This window comes from Schistocerca nitens, chromosome 8 (genome assembly GCF_023898315.1).
Source record: "Schistocerca nitens isolate TAMUIC-IGC-003100 chromosome 8, iqSchNite1.1, whole genome shotgun sequence".
Taxonomy (NCBI): Eukaryota; Metazoa; Arthropoda; class Insecta; order Orthoptera; family Acrididae; genus Schistocerca; species Schistocerca nitens.
In genome coordinates this window covers 601,425,736-601,445,370 of record NC_064621.1, presented here as the reverse complement: position 1 = coordinate 601,445,370, position 19,635 = coordinate 601,425,736, and the positions used below count along the sequence as shown (strand labels likewise).

General features: G+C 42.4%; 1 protein-coding gene across 10 annotated transcripts in view; it reads left to right on the top strand.

The window, feature by feature from the left end:
• The window catches only part of LOC126199221 (AT-rich interactive domain-containing protein 2), a 323,635-nt gene that overhangs the window by 185,868 nt on the left and 118,132 nt on the right, over positions 1-19,635 (top strand). The window lies entirely within an intron of this gene.

The following is a 19,635-nucleotide window of genomic DNA, read 5'->3' as shown; positions in this document are numbered from 1 at the left end:
AAAGATATTCTGAGGCTTTCTGTATTTAATTTGTGTACCCGCGATCCATTTAATGAGTGAGTGCTAACGACAGTAAACAAATAAGCGCAACGCGCGCCGAGTGACTGGGTACAGCAGTGTGCTCCGTTGCAGTCTTCGCTGAATGAATCACAGGCAGGTGTCCCCCACCACTTCGGCGGCCTACTTCGCGAGACACAGGTCACATTCTACGGCGATCTCATTGGCGACATAGCTACGGCTCCAGGGCTCAGCCGCCGCCGTCATATTTCTGCGAGAGCAGCACCGCCCGCTCTCACTTTCACGCGGTGCAGAGAGGCGGATGAGGCGGCCGCCGTTATTTCTGTCCTCGGGCCTCAGCGCGCGCGCTCCGCCAAAAATAAAGCCAACTGCTGCGGCCGGCAATAGCCAACTGCCAAGCGCCGGAGGGGCAAGTGCTAGCGAGCGGATCTCTGGCTGCTTCCGTCGGCGCACAAGTGCACCGTTTCGAATATGCCTGTCTGCGGAATTAACAGTGCAGAAACGCTGTATTAATGTAGGGGGTTCCGCACTGCAGCACATTCAGGGTGTCAGGGGATGAGGCCCTTAGCAGAAGAGGAACCCGACATAAGCTGCACTCTTTCCTGTTTGACGCAAGCAGTCACTGACTGTTCAAATACGAGACGGAACCAGTCACCGTCATCATCTTCGTGAATAGAAGGATTTGTGCTAGGAATGACAACATTAGATGAAGCTTTTAGATACCATCTTAATATCTACAGCATTTGAGTGCAGGTACATATGCTAACGGAAAAAAAACCACAACACAAAAATATTATTAATGTATTAGAGTAATGAAATTTAGGGAATACCTTTGTCTAGTAACATACTTGTGTCATTAACATTATAAGATCACACATTAACGTAAGCGCAAGATATGCCATCGCAAATGTGAGATGCTGGTACGTAAGTAACAGGTGTAAGCGCCAGAATGTTGAATGCAACCGTGCATGCATTGTGTTGTACAGTTGCCGGGTGTCAGTTTGTCAGATGGAGTTGCGTGCCTGTTGTACCTGGTCAGTCATTACAGGGACGGTTAATGTTGGTTGTGGATAACGCTGTAGTTGTCGCCCGATAATTTCCCATATGTGCTCAATTGGAGTCAGTTCAGGTGACCGAACAGGGCAATGCAACATGTCGACACTCTATAGAGCATGTTGGGTTACAACAGCGGTATGGTTGAAATGGCTCTGAGCACTATGCTACTTAACTTCTGAGGTCATCAGTCACCTAGAACTTAGAACTAATTAAACCTAACTAACCTATGGACATCACAGACATCCATGCCCGAAGCAGCATTCTAACCTGCGACTGTAGCGCCTAGAACCGCACGGCCACTCCGGTCGGCAGCTGTATGTGGTCGAGCGTTATCCTGTTGGAAAACACCCCCTGGAATGCTGACTCACCGGACTAGCGTACGATGTTGTAGTCAGGGTGCGTCGGATAAGCACGAGAGGTCTGGTGCTGTCATACAAAATGGCACCCAGACCATAACTCCAGGTGTAGGTCCAGGGTATCTAGCACCCAGACAGTTAGGTTGAGGCACTCAACTGGTCTCCTTATGATCAACAAACGGCCATTACTGGCACCGAGGCAGAACCAGCTTTCATCAGAAAACACAGCAAACCGTCACCGTACCCTCCAGTGAGCTCTTGCTTGACACTACTGAAATGGCAAATGGTGGTGTTTTGGGGTCAGTGGAATGTACGCTACAGGGCGTCTGGCTCGGATCTGTCCTTGAAGTAACCTGTTTGTAACATTTCGTTGTGTCAATATGATGCCAACTGCTGCTCAGATTGCTACTGCAGATGCAGTAGATGCGACAGAGCCATACGCCGAACGCGATGGTATTCCGTCTTGGTAGTGCCACCTGGGCGTCTTGCGATCCATCGCTGCTAGCAGTGATGTACAGTGCCTACATTCCTGCCAAGGCTTTCTGCAATATCGCGGAAGGAACACCCAGCTTCTCGTAACGCTATTACACGACCTCATTCAAACTCATTGACTTCTTTTGTCGCCTTAAAGGCTTCCTCGACTAACGTCAACTCACCACGTCCAATCTCAAAGCTAACTAATGCTCACGACCACTACGGCGTTTATTTAAAAGAAACGTGATTTGCATCCTCATAGCGACGCTTCTAGAGCCACTATTATGCGACTGGCGCGAAATTTGAATATTTATTGTCTTTCAGATGTAGGAACACGCCTATCATCTTTAGTTTATTTCACACAACTAATCCTTGGTGCTGCGACGTTTTTGTCCGTCGGTGCAGATTTAAGTGCGGCGGCTCACGTCGCTGCCCTGTCCGCAGCGCGATGGTAATCTTGTACTGATCTCAGAAGTACATGTTTACGGTGTTTGAGCAATTTCACCAGTTCTTGCAGGGACAGTTATGTTTTGCAATGAGGGATTTAATACTTGTTGCCCCCTTAGTTTTAATGCATCGCGTTATGCGGCCATGTTCCTCATCCTGTTCTGTTGGCTTCACTATTTCATCTCTCAGAGTTAACATTTCGTCTTCTACTGTATTACTTCCTCTATTTCAGTCAACCGTTGCCTAATGCTACCACCGGAACTCTCAACAACCTCTGGTTCTTTCAACTTTTCCTGGTGCTGTGCCCTGGATTTCCTACTTTTCGGCCGGCCGGCGTGGCCGAGCAGTTCTAGGCGCTGCAGTCAGGAACCGCGCGACTACTACGGTCGCAGGTTCGAATCCTGCCTCGGGCATGGATGTGTGTGATGTCCTTAGGTTAGTTATGTTTAAGTAGTTCTAAGTTCTAGGGGACTGATAATCTCAGCAGTTAAGTCCCATAGTGCTCAGAGCCATTTGAACCTACTTTTCTGCGAATTCTTCGGTTTAATCTGCAGCTCACAACCAGTAGATTGAAAGTAGCGTTGAAAAATCAGTTACAATGAAAAAATAATGTAAAAATAATATGTCGATAAGAAAATAGTACAAATTAACAGTAAATTAGAAGAATCATTTGATAACCGTGTGAATGTGGGACAGTTGAAGACAGGCTGTTTGATGGATTACACAAGAATGAACAGAAGAGAAAAAAAAAGTAGTTTGAAAGGCTGCTGCCTTTCTAAGTTAAGTGTTCAAAACTATCATTTCGATGTTTCTTGTATTATAAATACTGACCTACCTCATTGAGATATGGACTTTTAATGCTAAAACTACTCTAAAACTGAGCGTTCTTCAGCTCTGGACTACTGCAGTGACACAATATAATCCATATGCGTACGTCATGCATGATGCTGTGGGGCGTTGTTCATAAACAGTAAGATGTAATCCAACAACTGAATGTGAGCTTCAAATGTTGTAAATGTCCAGATAGGATGAAGATTATGAATTCACTTGGTACCGTTCCCGATGCTAATTGAACGCCAGGGGATATGCTCATTGGACGGATGCTACTTGTGACAAACGGCACGAATGAATTATATATCATTCTCAAGTGTGCAGAAGCTTAAGTGTGTCGTGTGTGAATTGTAAATACTGTCAGTCGTCTGCATTTATATCATCTTCTTGACAACATACATGTATTCTCAGGAGGAATTGTCAGTATTCAGGAATATGACAGGAACGATGATTTGAAGCAAGAAACTTTATATGAGCATATGCCGTATTCTGAATGGTTTTCGACATAGAAGACATTTATTTATTTTCTGTATTATTCAATACAGTGTACATCTGTAAATAGTTAGGAAATATTACAACATGCATTTTACAGAGTATCGGCTGAATAATGAGTTTTTTTAACACATTCCCGTCTGATCATTATCGTATAAGTCGCATTACAGCTGTAGTACAGTCCACAATAAATGTTAGAATATCCCGTCAACTTCAGCGCATTTGTGCACTTACGAGAGAACACGTGCTCTTTGTCAGAGCCCTTCTGCACATTCCTCATTGAGAGCAGGAGCGTCCACTATGCGACCAAGCAGTCCATCTCGCGTATTCGCCTTTCGTTTGAATACATTAGACTTACATCCAGCCCCATAACCGCCGGCCGAAGTGGCCGTGCGGTTAAAGGCGCTGCAGTCTGGAACCGCAAGACCGCTACGGTCGCAGGTTCGAATCTTGCCTCGGGCATGGATGTTTGTGATGTCCTTAGGTTAGTTAGGTTTAACTAGTTCTAAGTTCTAGGGGACTAATGACCTCAGCAGTTGAGTCCCATAGTGCTCAGAGCCATTTGAGCCAACCCCATAACCAAAAATCTAATGGTGTAAGGGCTAGCGGTCCTGGTGCCCAGTCAATTTTACTAGCACGACCATTCCAGCTATTAGGGTAAATGCGGTTGAGCTGTACCCTGTGGTAAAATGTGTTCAATCTCGGAAACCATTCGGAGTAGGCTTCAAATGACCGCCCTTGCCGTATCCCTAAATAATGATCATTCCCCCTGGGACACCCTGTAGAATAAGCAATTTGGGCTTTGAAGTCTTAGATAATAGTTTCGAAGCAGCAGCCAAATCCTCTTACAGAATATTGCACGAGTTCTGTATCTATACACTGTAAGGTCTGAGGTAGGTGGAGTGACAGTTTAAAGCTAATATCTCCGTTCATGTGCATTTTAAGACTTGATCATTACAAACATCAGATGTTATCCAGATCATGGTTGCATTCTGTGTGTAGTATCGCATATTATGATAAAGACGAACACGGAGTATTTTTCGTGCCTTCCATATAGCTTATAACCACACAGGAACTCGAATTTTGTCCCCTTTAATCAAGACTACCTACAAACAAAAGGAGTTTTGCTAGTTTTCTCCTCCATCTGGTGCCTTTTCCAGGTGGCGGAAACGGGAATGCCTCCCGGGTATGGATGATAGAGCCGTAGAGAAAACAGACATGCGAAGATGGCAAAGTGGGAAAGGGCAAAGACTTGTTAACGTTTGTTCAGAAGAAGAGCTGGTGAACACAAATATTTCAAAACCACCAAGAAGGCGTTATACAATACATGTATAAAACCAGGAGATACAAACGCTATGGTGGTGGTTAGTGTTGAACGTCCCGTCGACAACGAGGTCATTAGAGACGGAGCGCAAGCTCGGGTTAGGGAAGGATTGGGAAGGAAATCGGCCGTGCCCTTTCAAAGGAACCATCCCGGCATTTGCCTGAAAATGATTTAGGGAAATCACGGAAAACCTAAATCAGGATGGCCGGAGACGGGATTGAACCGTCGTCCTCCCGAATGCGAGTCCAGTGTGCCAACCACTGCGCCACCTCGCTCGGTATACAAACGCTATCATATAGATTATATTGTGGTCAGAAAGAAGCAAAAAAACCAAATCAATCAAAGTAAGTCTTATTATGAGCCACAACTTAGTTGCAGGTAGGTATAAACTACAACCAAAAAGAAATTAGAAATTCGAAGTAATACCTGAGCGAGGGCATCTGAGAAATTAAAAACATTGAATAGCAGGAAAAACTATACAAATTTGGTGAAGTTCCAACAGAAAGCCAGTATAGGGTCAGCAGCCAACGACATGGGAACATGGGAAAATCTGGAAAAGGCAGTTAAAGCAGCAGTAAGGGAAACAATTGGTCTCCCACAAAACGAATCCAGGAAACCAGGAGTAAATGATCACACAATAGAATTAATGGAAAAAAAAGAAAAAAATATAAAGTGATAAATGAATACAATAGACTAAAAAACTTGGTTCAAAGAGAAGGGCAATTTCATCTCAAATCATACAGGTCAAGAGTGAATGTGTCACGTCACTGTATCAGAGTTTACTGAAAAAAAAAAAAAAATGTGTGTTGAGGTTGCTCATGATATCTCTCCACAACTACAGTATTTTGATTTTCTGACGATCTTTTTAAAATGCTACACCCCTCTCTAAATAACAGTATTTGCGAAAATGCCGTAACGAAAGGGAAACTTGAAAAATTGTAATAAAGGAACCAAAAGCGATAAAGATCTGAATTTATTTTCAATAAATACTTCGTTCCCAATACTATGTGACATGATTAATACATACACACTTGTGAGCTTTATTCAATTTTTTTTTAAAATTAAACTATGAGAATTTGTAATTTTTTGCGGTTTTCAAAATTACTTATTAAAATATGTATAGTCATTGGATGTTTGAAATGATACAGTGGTAGGACTGCTAACCGTCAGCTATGACATTGATGTGTGAAACTGTCAAAATAGTTGTAAACAAAGATGAATCTGAAATTTTTTGGCTATTTAGAAATTATTTTCTCCAAAACCCCCATCCTAGATGTCCTAAAAATTTCATGGCATGTTAGTTGGTCACTGTACTTAGGGAATGTACAGGCAAAAGTGGGCTGTACTTGCCTTTACAAAATGTCAGAATTTTTTAGGTAGACCTGGCTCTACTCTCAAGGTTAAAAAATCATGGACTTTTAAATATTTAAATTGATCACTGATTTTAAGTAAATGTCATGCAAAACTGATATTTATGAATCAAAATACACTACTGGCCATTAAAATTGCTACACCAAGAAGAAATGCAGATGATAAACGGGTATTCATTGGACAAATATATTATACTAGAACTGATATGTGATTACATTTTCACGCAGTTTGGGTGCATACATCCTGAGAAATCAGTACCCAGAAAACCACCTCTGGCCGTAATAACTGCCTTGATACTCCTGGGCATTGAGTCAAACAGAGCTTGGATGGCGTGTACAGGTACAGCTGCCCATGCAGCTCCAACAAGATACCACAGTTCATCAAGAGTAGTGACTGGCGTATTGTGACGAGCCAGTTGGTGGGCCACCATTGACCAGACGTTTTCAGTTGGTGAGAGATCTGGAGGAATGTGCTGGCCAGGGCAGCAGTTGAACGTATTCTGTATCCAGAAAAGCCCGTACAGGACCTGCAACTTGCGGTCGTGCATTATCCTGTTGAAATGTAGGGTTTCGCAGGGATCGAATGAAGGGTAGAGCCACGAGTCGTAACACATCTGATATGTAACGTCCACTGTTCAAAGTGCCGTCAATGCGAATAAGAGGTGATGGAGACGTGGAACCAATGGCACCCCATACCACCACGCCGGGTGATACGCCAGTATGGCGATGACGAATACACACTTCCAATGCGCGTTCACCGCTATGTCGCCAAACATGGATGCGACCATCATGATGCTGTAAAAAGAACCTGGATTCATCCGAAACAATGACGTTTTGCCATTCCTGCACCCAGGTTCGTCGTTGAGTACACCATCGCAGGCGCTCCTGTCCGTGTAACCGCAGCCATGGTTTCCGAGGTGATAGTCCATGCTGCTGCAGCTGTCGTCGAACTGTTCGTGCAGATGGTTGTTGTCTTGCAAACGTCCCCATCTGTTGACTCAGGGATCGAGACGTGACTGCACGATCCGTTACAGCCATGCGGATAAGATGCCTGTCATCTCGACTGCTAGTGATACGGGGCCGTTGGGATCCAGCACGGCGTTCCGTATTACCCTCCTGAACCCATCGATTCCATATTCTGCTAACAGTCATTGGATCTCGACCAACGCGGGCAGCAATGTCGCGATACGATAAACCGTAATCGCGATAGGCTACAATCCGACCTTTGGTACGCATTTCTCCTCCTTACACGAGGCATCACAACAACGTTTCACCGGGCAACGCCGTTCAACTGCTGTTTGTGTATGAGAAGTCGGTTGGAAACTTTCCTCATGTCAGCACTTTGTAGGTGTCGCCACCGGCGCCAACCTTGTGTGAATGCTCTGAAAAGCTAATCATTTGCATATCACATCAATTTCTTCCTGCCGGTTAAATTTCGCGTCTGTAGCCCGCCATCCTCGTGGTGTAGCAATTTTAATGGCCAGTAGTATAATGTTTCACAACATTATAAGTGAGTGGGAAAATAATTCATAATTTTCCCATTTTTCTTTTTATGATAATGTTCACAAATTATTATTGTCTTCTATCATGATTTTACTTCATGACATTTCATGAATTGAAATTGTCTACAATGTAACAATCAACATTGTGCTGTTGAAAAGAGTTCATTTTTTGTTTTGTTTTTTCATCTGCTTATCATTGAACTTGTAGAGCCGAGCTGAATTTGCACATGGACAAAGATGATCCAACAAGAGCAGTACTTGGGAAATGGGAATTGCACACTGATCTTTTGATTATGGCAATTTGAAAGCATTAGTAGGACCATGAGGTGTTATAAAGGAGACGGCTATATCTTGCCGCTCATGACAAACACTTGTTACCTGCCCCACCCACCACTGATTGTCATACTCACAAGAAATGAAGTGGCTCTCTACAAACTCTTCTAATGTATAATATGGTCTCTGCATTTCACACACGGTAACAGGCTGCATTTCGTGGAGAACCATTCTTGCAATGTATGTGCCACTCCGGAGTGCAACCCAATACTTACTTGATTGAATTCCTACCACAGGCTTCATAGCAGACAACTCTTCTCTCTTTTTTTAAACGGAATCCCTATAGTGTACTTCATTTAGAATTGTGTTTCATATTTGTTACTAATGTTGGTACAGTGTGTACAAATCTATTAGCATGTCTTATAGCATCAACAGATTCATACTGGAGATTAAATTTAGTTGTACAGAGATATCTTACCCCCATCACATACGCTTTTTCCACGATCTGTTGCTGAAAATATCTATTTTTTGTCTTAATTTGTGTACTACAGTGTTGACTAAGCTCATAAAGCTGAAAGCAGTTTTTAAAATGAGATGTTGCACCATCAGTCACATACACATGTTTAGGAAATGCATGGCCTCTAGTCATCAATTATCATGTTGACAATATAGCATGCACGTATGCTGCGCTGTCAGTGAGATCATCACTGACAATAGCTAAACAGTGTGATGTTCCAAGGAAGTGAACAACAGATGTGGATATTGATACCTGTGATGTGTGCCAGTGGTAACTTTGAATTTCGTTCTGCAAAGCAACAGACTAGTTCTCAGCAAAGTCGAAATGAAGAACTAATGTGTCAGTATTCTGGGATGTGGCTGATTTTGCTTCTGCTATGGCCTGTCATTGAATCCTCCGGATATGAATGGTGAGCTATTCCTTTCAATGACCCAGTGTCTAACACACACACACACACACACACACACACACACACACACACATATATATATATATATATATATATATATATATATATATATATATATATATATATAGGTAGCTGCTGAGATGGTAGTATTTATGTTTCGTAACCACACATCACATGTCTTGCACGTATCACTACATTTAGGTTCTGCATCAAGTGCATTTACATTACACGTTTCACAAAGTTTTGATGATGTTGCTAGTGCAAAACTTGTTTTAATTTCTTCAAATTTTGTTTTTACAAACTGTTTTTTTTTCTTTTCTTTCTTACCTTCTCTGGACGTTTGAGAGGGATATAGTATGGGCTAGAGCAGAAATGCTCACATTCAGCACTTCAACAACTTCACACACAGGAATATAAACATCTGCGTTGTTTTCTTCAGTTTCACACTCGGGTGATGGTGATCGATGAGTTGGGTTGCCACTAAATTTCTTCTTGTCGTGAGAGTAGCAGTTCCTCCACTATGGATGTGATGCTAATGCTGTTACTTGAGGACCAAGATATTTCTGTAATACCTCTGAAGATTTCCAACAACTGTGAAGTGTTTTTCACTTTTCTTGAACACCACCTTCTTGCGTCTTTTTTCAGTCCACACACCTCACTACTGTATTTCCTCACTGTGACTGTATCTAACAACCAACACAAGGCTCGATGAAGAATGGTTTATGTGCAAGTTCTCACTCGCTTATTATAAACAGAAGAGCGCTGGAAACAGTATTGCTAACATCCATATAGTACACTAGAAATCCTGTAATGCGAAATATGCAGAACGTTGAATATCTTTTAACACTTTACACAGAAAAATGTTACCCACTGTGTTTGCACTGACTGCTAACATTTTAACCAAACAATATTTTTTGTAATTCTCGGAAGTTTTCGGATGGGAGTTTTCGAGTAAATAATTCGTAAAGACTCGTAAAAATGCAATTTTTTACATTTTTAGTAGTAAATATTTGCTTAATACAGGTAGCTGGAGCAGAGAAGACACTGTTTATAATTATATCAGTAGTATGTGATAATATGTATAGCTAACACTTGGTTCAAGAATCATAAAAGAAGGTTGTATACATGGAAGAATCCTGGAGATATACCGAGCGAGGTGGCGCAGTGGTTAGACACTGGACTCGCATTCGGGAGGACGACGGTTCAATCCCGCATCCGGCCATCCTGATTCAGGTTTTCCGTGATTTCCCCAAATCACTCCAGGCAAATGCCGGGATGGTTCCTCTGAAAGGGCACGGCCGACTTCCTTCCCCATCCTTCCCTAATCCGATGAGACCGATGACCACGCTGTCTGGTCTCCTTCCCCAAAAACAACCACCCAACCAATCCTGGAGATACTAAAAGGTATCAGATTATACAATGGTAAGACAGAGATTTAGGAACCAGGTTTTAAATTGTAGGGCATTTCCAGGGGCAGATGTGGACTCTGACCACAACTATTGGTTATGAACTGTAGATTAAAACTGAAGAAATTGCAAAAAATTGCAAAATTTGCAGAAATTGCAAAAAATGTGGGAATTTAAGGAGATTGGACCTGGATAAACTGACTAAACCAGAGGTTGTACAGATTTTCAGGGAGAGCATAAGGGAACAATTGACAGGGATTTGGGAAAGAAATACAATAGAAGTAGAATGGGTAGCTCTGAGGGATGAAGTAGTGAAGGCAGCAGAGGATCAAGTAGGTAAAAAGACGGGGGCTAGTAGAAATCCTTGGGTAACAGAAGAAATACTGGATTTAATTGATGAAAGGAGAAAATAAAAAAATGCAGTAAATGAAGCAGGCAAAGAGGAATACAAACGTCTCAAAAATGAGATCGACAGGAAGTGCAAAATGGCTAAGCTGGCATGGCTAGAGAACAAGTGTAAGGATGTGGAGGCTTATCTCACTAGGGGTAAGATACATACTGCCTACGGGAAAATTTAAAGAGACCTTCGGAGAAAAGAGAGCCACTTGTATGAATATAAAGAGCTCAGATGGAAACCCAGTTCTAAGCAAAGAGGGGAAAGCAGAAAGGTGGAAGGAGTATATAGAGTGTCTATACAAGGGCGATGTACTTGAGGACAATATTATGGAAATGGAAGAGGATGTAGATGAAGATGAAATGGGAGATATGATACTGCGTGAAGAGTTTGACAGAGCACTGAAAGACCTGAGTCGAAACAAGGCCCCGGGAGTAGACAACATTCCATTAGAACTACTGACGGCCTTGGGAGAGCCAGTCCTGACAAAACTCTACCATCTCGTGAGCAAGATGTACGAGACAGGCGAAATACCCTCAGATTTCAAGAAGAATATAATAATAATTCCAATCCCAAAGAAATCAGGTGTTGACAGATGTGAAAATTACCGAACTATCAGTTTAATAAGTCACAGCTGCAAAATACTAACAAGAATTATTTACATACGAAAGGAAAAACTGGTAGAAGCCGACCTCGGGGAAGATCAGTTTGGATTCCGTAGAAATATTGGAACACGTGAGGCAATACTGACCTTACGACTTATCTTAGAAGAAAGATTAAGGAAAGGCAAACCTACTTTTCTAGCATTTGTAGACTTAGAGAAAGCTTTTGACAATGTTTACTGGAATACTCTCTTTCAAATTCTAAAAGTGGCAGGGATAAAATACAGGGAGCGAAAGGCTATTTACAATCTGTACAGAAACCAGATGGCGGTTATAAGAGTCGAGGGGCATGAAAGGGAAGCAGTGGTTGGGAAGGGAGTGAGACAGGGTTGTAGCCTCTCCCCGTGGTTATTCAATCTGTATATTGAGCAAGCAGTAAAGGAAACAAAAGAAAAATTCGGAGTAGGTATTAAAATCCATGGAGAAGAAATAAAAACTTTGAGGTTCACCGATGACATTGTAATTTGTCAGAGACAGCAAAGGACTTGGAAGAGCAGTTGAACGGAATGGACAGTGTCTTGAAAGGAGGATATGAGATGAACATCAACAAAAGCAAAACAAGGATAATGAAAGTAGTAAAGGAGTTTTGTTATTTGGGGAGCAAAATAACTGATGATGGTCGAAGTAGAGAGGATATAAAATGTAGACTGGCAATGGGAAGGAAAGCGTTTCTGAAGAAGATAAATTTGTTAACATCGAGTATTGATTTAAGTGTCAGGAAGTCGTTTATGAAAGTATTTGTATGGAGTGTAGCCATGTATGGAAGTGGAACATGGACGATAAATAGTTTGGACAAGAAGAGAATAGAAGCTTTCGAAATGTGGTGCTACAGAAGAATGTTGAAGATTGGGTGGGTAGATCACGTAACTAATGAGGAGGTATTGAATAGGATTGGGGAGAAGAGAAGTTTGTGGCACAACTTGACAAGAAGAAGGGACCGGTTGGTAGGACATGTTTTGAGGCATCAAGGGATCACAAATTTAGCATTGGAGGGCAGCGTGGAGGGTAAAAATCGTAGAGGGAGACCAAGAGATGAATACACTAAGCAGATTCAGAAGGATGTAGGTTGCAGTAGGTACTGGGAGATGAAGTAGCTTGCACAGGATAGATTAGCATGGAGAGCTGCATCAAACCAGTCTCAGGACTGAAGACCACAACAACAACATGTGATAATATGACAGAAAATTTTTTAAGTCCAATAATTGACTTATGTTTCATATTTTCATCTTTAAATTTGTAAGTTAAAGGACGCCCATAAGTGTGCGCGTGTAACGCAAAACATCTGCCAGGTTTCCAGTACTTTTCATCTATTAGGTTTTTTCTTTTTTTTTCTTTCCTCTACAGTCTTAAGAGTTCCTTTTAACATATATAAATTTTTAAAAGCTCCGTACCATTTACGAAAATGAAGATAAAACTAAATTAACTAAATTGCTTTATTTTTTAACACGCGATTTAAAGGTCTAATATATATGTTTTCCAGAAAAATTCATGGCCACGAGTTGACATGACTTGTATGATTCTAGATGAAATCACTCGGAAACAAAAAAGGTAAAAAAGGAACTTCTGTCTGGAAGCTATATGTCATAAAATTAATGAAAACAACAAACAAGGCACACAATCAGATAAAAATTTGGAAATTGAAAACACGCATCAGTTCAGTCCGCTCCAAGGTTGTAGCCAACATGTGAAAACGGTGTATTGGAGAGCTGTACTGAAGCCAGAACAACCAATTAAAGTAAAGAAGAAGAAGAAGAAGAAGAAGAAGAAGAAGAAATGGAAATGGGGGCTCAGATTACAAAAGAAAAATTCGAAAAAAAGCGTTAAATTATCTGAAAGGAAAGAACGCTGCTGATATTGATAACATCCCACGTGAAATGCCTAAAGCATTAGACCCAGAAACAAAGCAGCTTAATACTCATAAAACTGGCACTACCTCAGAAGACTTTTTTAAAAGTAACATGAGAATGATTCCAAAGAACAACAAAGCAGTCACCAGTTTCTTGTGAATGTCCTAGAAGGAACATTATAAGGGAGGATGCTGGGGAAAAACCACACTAGCATTTTTAAAACAAATTATACACGGTGCAGAAGTCTCAAGTTATATCGAAATGAATAAGTTAGCTTCCGGTCATCCAGGTGGAGAGAAGCCAACAAATCGAAAGATTATAAAGAAGTCGTATTTGTTATCGCCAACACACAGTGACACCCTGGGGCGAGACCAAGAAAGAGTTGTTGATAAGTTTCATTAGCTATTGCCTGTTATGATATTGCCTGTTGCGTCATAGAATTAAATAAAATGTTTTGGCGGGAAATAATAGAATATGCTATCCAGGCACCAGCAACAAAATTGCTTGCCAGTAATCAGTCCTCGCTAGTAATTTTTGTAAACTCTGCCCATATCATTGTTTAATAGTGTTTGTCCTCATCGTAAGTTGTTTTGTGATATTTGTTTTTATTATTAATTATCCTCGTAGAATGGCTGGTAGTATCATCTAGGTGAAAGAAAACTTGAAGAAATAGTTAACATGAGCGACTTAGAATCGGTAAGTTTCATCATCATTTGTTTTGGGCCTTTGCCCCACTTCAACGGGGGGTCGGCCTTGTTACTATGGATTTGGCGATGTTAATGTCAGAGGGTGGCCAAATGCCCTTCCTGTGTACCCAGGTGTCTGCGTATAGTGTAAGCCTGAAATAGTGCAAACATTTTCCAAATGCTTGAGAGCTGTGTAACTGAGGCGGGACATGGGGACGAGCCTGGTATTCACCTTGTGGGATGTGGAAAACTGCCTAAAAACCACATCCAGGCTGGCCGGCACACCGGCCCTCGTAGTTAATCCGCTGGGCGGATTCGATCCGGTGTCGACGCGCCTACCCGAGTCCAGGAAGTAGCGCATTAGCGCCCTCGGCTAACCTGGCGGATCAGAATCAGTAAGTTTAATAATTAATTTACGGATGAAGGGAGTGCTGTCGAGTCTGCACGTTACAGAAGTATCTTACACGTACCCAGTGCACTGGAATGTGTGACATATCTTGTTTGGAAGAAAGCTAAATCGGAAAAATGGTTCAAATGGCTCTGAGCACTATGAGACTTAACATCTCAGGTCATCAGTCCCCTAGAACTTAGAACTACTTAAACCTAACTAACCTAAGGACATCACACACATCCATGCCCCAGGCAGGATTCGAACCTGCGACCATAGCAGTCGCGTTGTTCCGGACCGAAGCGTCTAGAACCGCTCGTCCACCGCGGCCGGCAGCTAAATCGGGCGTTAATGCTTTATCCATGACGTGGAGATAATCCTGTTCCTCAGTGTGTATGCAGTTTTCTGTTCTTCTGGATGCCACTATGCGAAATGTAGGTTGTTAGGTGTGTTTTCTCAACAGAGTTTAAGTAAAATAACGTTTCGTGCGAGTTAACTCACAAGTGGCCCAACGTCAGATGCGACGTATCTCAGTTGGCTGTTAACGCACAGAGAAGAGTTGGTGGTACCTAGCTCATCTTTGCTTAATGCTGCAGTTTTGATGGTTGGACCCTGGGATCAACTGACTGCAGCGCGATAGCGCCGCCGGAAAACAGCCAGGCCACTTCCGGCTGGGTTCCCCGTAACACGCCACGCCACTCGCGTCCGACAGGGCTTGAGCGCTGCGGGTAACTATCAGATTTCTCACTGTACATCTACATCTATACTCTGCAAGCCACACAACGGTGTGTGGCGGAGGGCACTTTGTGTTTTTTTTAAATAACTGTTATTTTCATTTGCATTGTCCTGCACCTGCGCTTATGAACTTCACAGAGCGAATTCTGTTATTTACTATTAAAAACAGTCTTGATCACGATTTATTTATCAAGGTGACCGGTTTCGACCACTACTGTGGTCATCTCCAGACCATTGAGTAGGAACCTCTTTCTATGGGAGAATTAGTAGTGATTGTCCCACAGAAAGAGGTTCCTACTCAATGGTCTGAAGATGACCACAGTAGTGGTTGAAACCGGTCACCTTGATAAATAAATCGTGATCAAGACTGTTTTTAATAGTAAATATTTGTAAGACATTGATCACTGCCTTTCCCGTAATGTATTCAAAAGGAACGAATTCTGTTGTGCCTAATTGAAGTTTACTGTCATTGAACTAAGAGTTTGTCACGTTTCCGCCCTTTCAGCAATTCAGCTAACTAGCAATAGTTCATATAAATTCTATATGCACTTTTTTGGTGAGTAGTTTTTTATGTCCATCATCCGAGGGTTCACTGTTACATAGCGTGGTTATAGTTTAAAACTTTCGCTAATTCAGAACCTCCCCATGAAGCACGAGTGATCGTAGGACAATTAAACTTTGGGGAACATCTGTAAGGACATGCGGAAGAGAAGTAACGAAGAAACCATGAAATGAAACGTACTTTAATTTTCATATGAGAGGGTAACATTTATTAGGTGCTTCTCATGTTTACGTACCAAGCTACAAACGTTGCTCAAATGTGATGACAACCTGCATACACAACAGCCTCTAACGGCTCTAGGGATAACTTCACAATCGCTCGCAGCACTCTTCGAACGGTGGACCATGGAATGTTCAGCTGTCGCGAGACGGCTCGTGCACCGCTTTAGATCGCACTTAGCATCCAACATTCTCAGCCATTTCAACAGTAACTTCAACGATTTGTGGCGGAATTGGCCGTCGACCTCTTCGACGAGCAGTTCCCAAAACGTCGGTTATTTCGATCTTCCGAATCATGTTGTTCAATCCCAGTGCGGAAAGAGGACCCCTCTGTATTCCTTTGATGCGTCGATACTCAAGAAGAGTAACAGCACTACTGCTGTTATTTTGGTAGAATATCTTTATTCGTAAAGCCCTGCTCACAGTGTGCAGACCAATGTTGACGGTGTGCGACAATAATGCAGTTGCACACTGGTGCTTGTGTTTGAATCCTACACCGCCCTACCAGTACTGGCAGATAACGGCAAGTCATGACACTAACACCATAAGTCCTGCAGCGCTGTCTGAACATAATTCTTATAAAGCTTGGTACCCACACGGTCAATAGTTTTCCATCTGCATTGGCTCAAGTGGCGAAAGATTTATCACTGTATTTTCGAAGTTAAAACGTGAAACTTTTTATAACTAGCGAAAACCCCAAACGGTGACTCTGAGGTACTAAGAAAACGGTAAAAGAACTCATACGAAATGTACTCACATCACTACAATTGGTAACGTATCCAGTTTATGAATTTTCACGTTTCACGTATAACATCAGGCAGATAGTTTACTTCTTCGTGAATGCACATTAATAGTCTTTCTTTGAAGTTCGCCATCACTTTCGTCAACATGTCAGGTGTAGCAGCAGTAATTTCTTGACGTATTGTGCTTTTTTTTTAATTAAATGATGACCATAAGCACACACGACAGTCTGGAACCAGTTAAGATTGCTCAACTTACTGCCCAAAACATCCCAGGTGTAGTGTTGGCTATCTCCCAAACAATGCTCATCTTCAACGTCAAAATATGTTTTAGTGCCCCATTGATAAACCATGTCTTTCAGGTAATCCCGCAGCCAAACATCATGTGGGTTCAAATCTGGTGGTCCTGGCGGCCAAACAATTTGGAACAATCGGCCAATGATTCAGTTTTTTCCAAATGTGTTACGGAGTTATCGAGTGACATCAAGAGCAATGTCCAAAGCACCGCTCTCTGGGAGAGCAGGGATCACATTTTGGTGAAGCAGATCACATTAACGCTTGACGTTCACCCTGTATACCCATGACCCTTGGGATCCTAGTTCCTCAAAGAAAAATGGAAAATCATTAACTGTGCCCTAAACCCACACCACACACTATGCGGGGGAACTTCATGAATGTTCTTTGATAGTGACGATCCCCAAATGTGACAGCTAAGTTCCAAGGCCATATGTCTTCAACTTCAACCCATGCAAGAAACATAGCAGCGAAGTGTACTCGAATGTCTGCGTCAGGTGGCAAAAGCTGGTTAGTAATGTGAGGTTTGTGCTGATGTCATTCCAAAGTTTTTCGCTGCACTTTATCCGAACATGCAGACCATGGAATGTTATGCTGTTGTGGCACAGCTACTTCACTGCTTGCATTGCTCGCATTGTGTCCAGCATTCTGTCATGGCAGGAGTAACGACTTGAAGAAATTATAGCTCAGTTGGTGCACAGTATCTCCCATGAGCAATTCCCAGTCGAGCGTAATTCATACTTCCGAATCGTGTTCTTCTTCACCATTGCGGAAAGAGGACCTCTCCATATTCCCTTCATGCACTCTCGAAGAGCAGCAGCACTATTACTGTTGTTTTGATAAAACATCTTTAGATTGCTTGCAGCTGTAATGCACACGGATGCTTGTGTTTGTTGAACCATACGTCACCATTCTAGTACCAGCGCCTAAAAGTTGTGACAAAACACTACTAACAACACAATCCTGCAGGGCACAGTCTGAACTTCATACCTATAAGTTTGGTACTCGCGTGGTAAATAGCTTTCTGTCCACACTGGCTCAAGTAACGAAAGTTTAAGTACAATCACCCTGTGAAATGAAACAATATGTGTGTGTGGCTAGGGGATCCCATCGGGTAATCTGGTCACCTGGTGCAAGCCTTTTACTTAACGCCATTTGGCGATTTGTGTGTTGATGAACATGAAATTATGATGAAGGCAACACAGCATCCAGTCCTCGAGTGAAGAAAATTTCAACCTGGATGAGAATTGAATCCACGCCCCTCTACGACATAATGCCGCGCGGGCTGCTCTGTCCTGGAGGTGGACAAATGTTGTGTGGCACCACAGCCTGGCATGTCTTTCAGTTGCGCGCTACTTCAGTGTTTTGCATGTCCTTAAATCCAATGGCACCCGGTCACCCATCCGCCTACTGCTGGTTCCAGTATTGCTTAACTTCGGTGATTGCGTGGGAAGCGGTGTTAACAATGTGGTGATGGTATATTCAGGACTTGGTAGGGATAGCACCTTGTATGCGGTTTCCTTTGCAGACGCCCTGCGCTATATAACGGAACCGTTTCTACAGATCTAAGTCTTCATTAACCTTTCCCGATGTTGACATGGTCTTCCCGTGTCAAATAGCATTTTGGTATTACCTGTAAATACCTGTATGTGGCATGGCCAAGATATTTGTTACATATCTTGTAATCTGATATTAACAGTGTTTTTCCTCTTTGTTATAGGCAATTACCAAAATTTATGCACACTTAAAGAGAGCCGATATTCATTGCACCAAGTGGAAATTTTATAGAAGTATTTCTGAATTTCCTAAGTATCGTGCGACGATGATATTTTCATGTGTGGACAGTAGCATCGTCAGTGAACAATGCTATAGTGCAGCTGGTCATACGTGATAAATCGAAACAGATATGGCCATCTTTCTACAAGGTTGCAGTGTTAGACCTCACATGGCACTTCCTGTGTATGAATAGCCACAGTTCAGAGCATGGCGTAGCCAGCTGCGTGGGTACAATCATGGTTCTGTAGGCAATCGCAATCATTTCTTCATGAAGAAAGAATGAGATTTTCACTCTGCAGCAGACTGTGCACTGATATGGAACTTCCTGGCAGATTAAAACTGTTTGCTGGACCGTGACTCAAACTTGGGTCCTTTGCCTTTCATGGGCAAGTGCTCTACCATCTGAGTCCTCAGAGCTTCAATTCTGCCAATACCTCGTCTCCTACCATCCAAACCTCACAGCAGCTCTTCAGCGAACCTTGCAGAACTAGCTCTCCAGGAAGAAAGGATATTGCAGAGTCATGGCTTAGCCACAGCCTGAGGATGTTTCCAGAATGAGATTTTCACTCTGCAGTGGAGTGTGTGCTGATGTGGAACTTCCTGGCAGATTAAAACTGTGTGCCGGACCGAGACTCAAATTCGCGTCCTTTGCCTTTCGCGGGCAAGTGCTCTTGCCTGAGTTCGTGTCTTGGTCCGGCACACAGTTTTAATCTGCCAGGAAGTTTCATTTCTTCATGAAGGCATTGACTGTCTTGTTTCATGGTGGGATAAATATATTAACAGTTATGATGATTACTTTTGAAATAATAAACAGTTTACTTACTTTTTTCCATGTCTTGTTTTCATTTGACTGCCTCT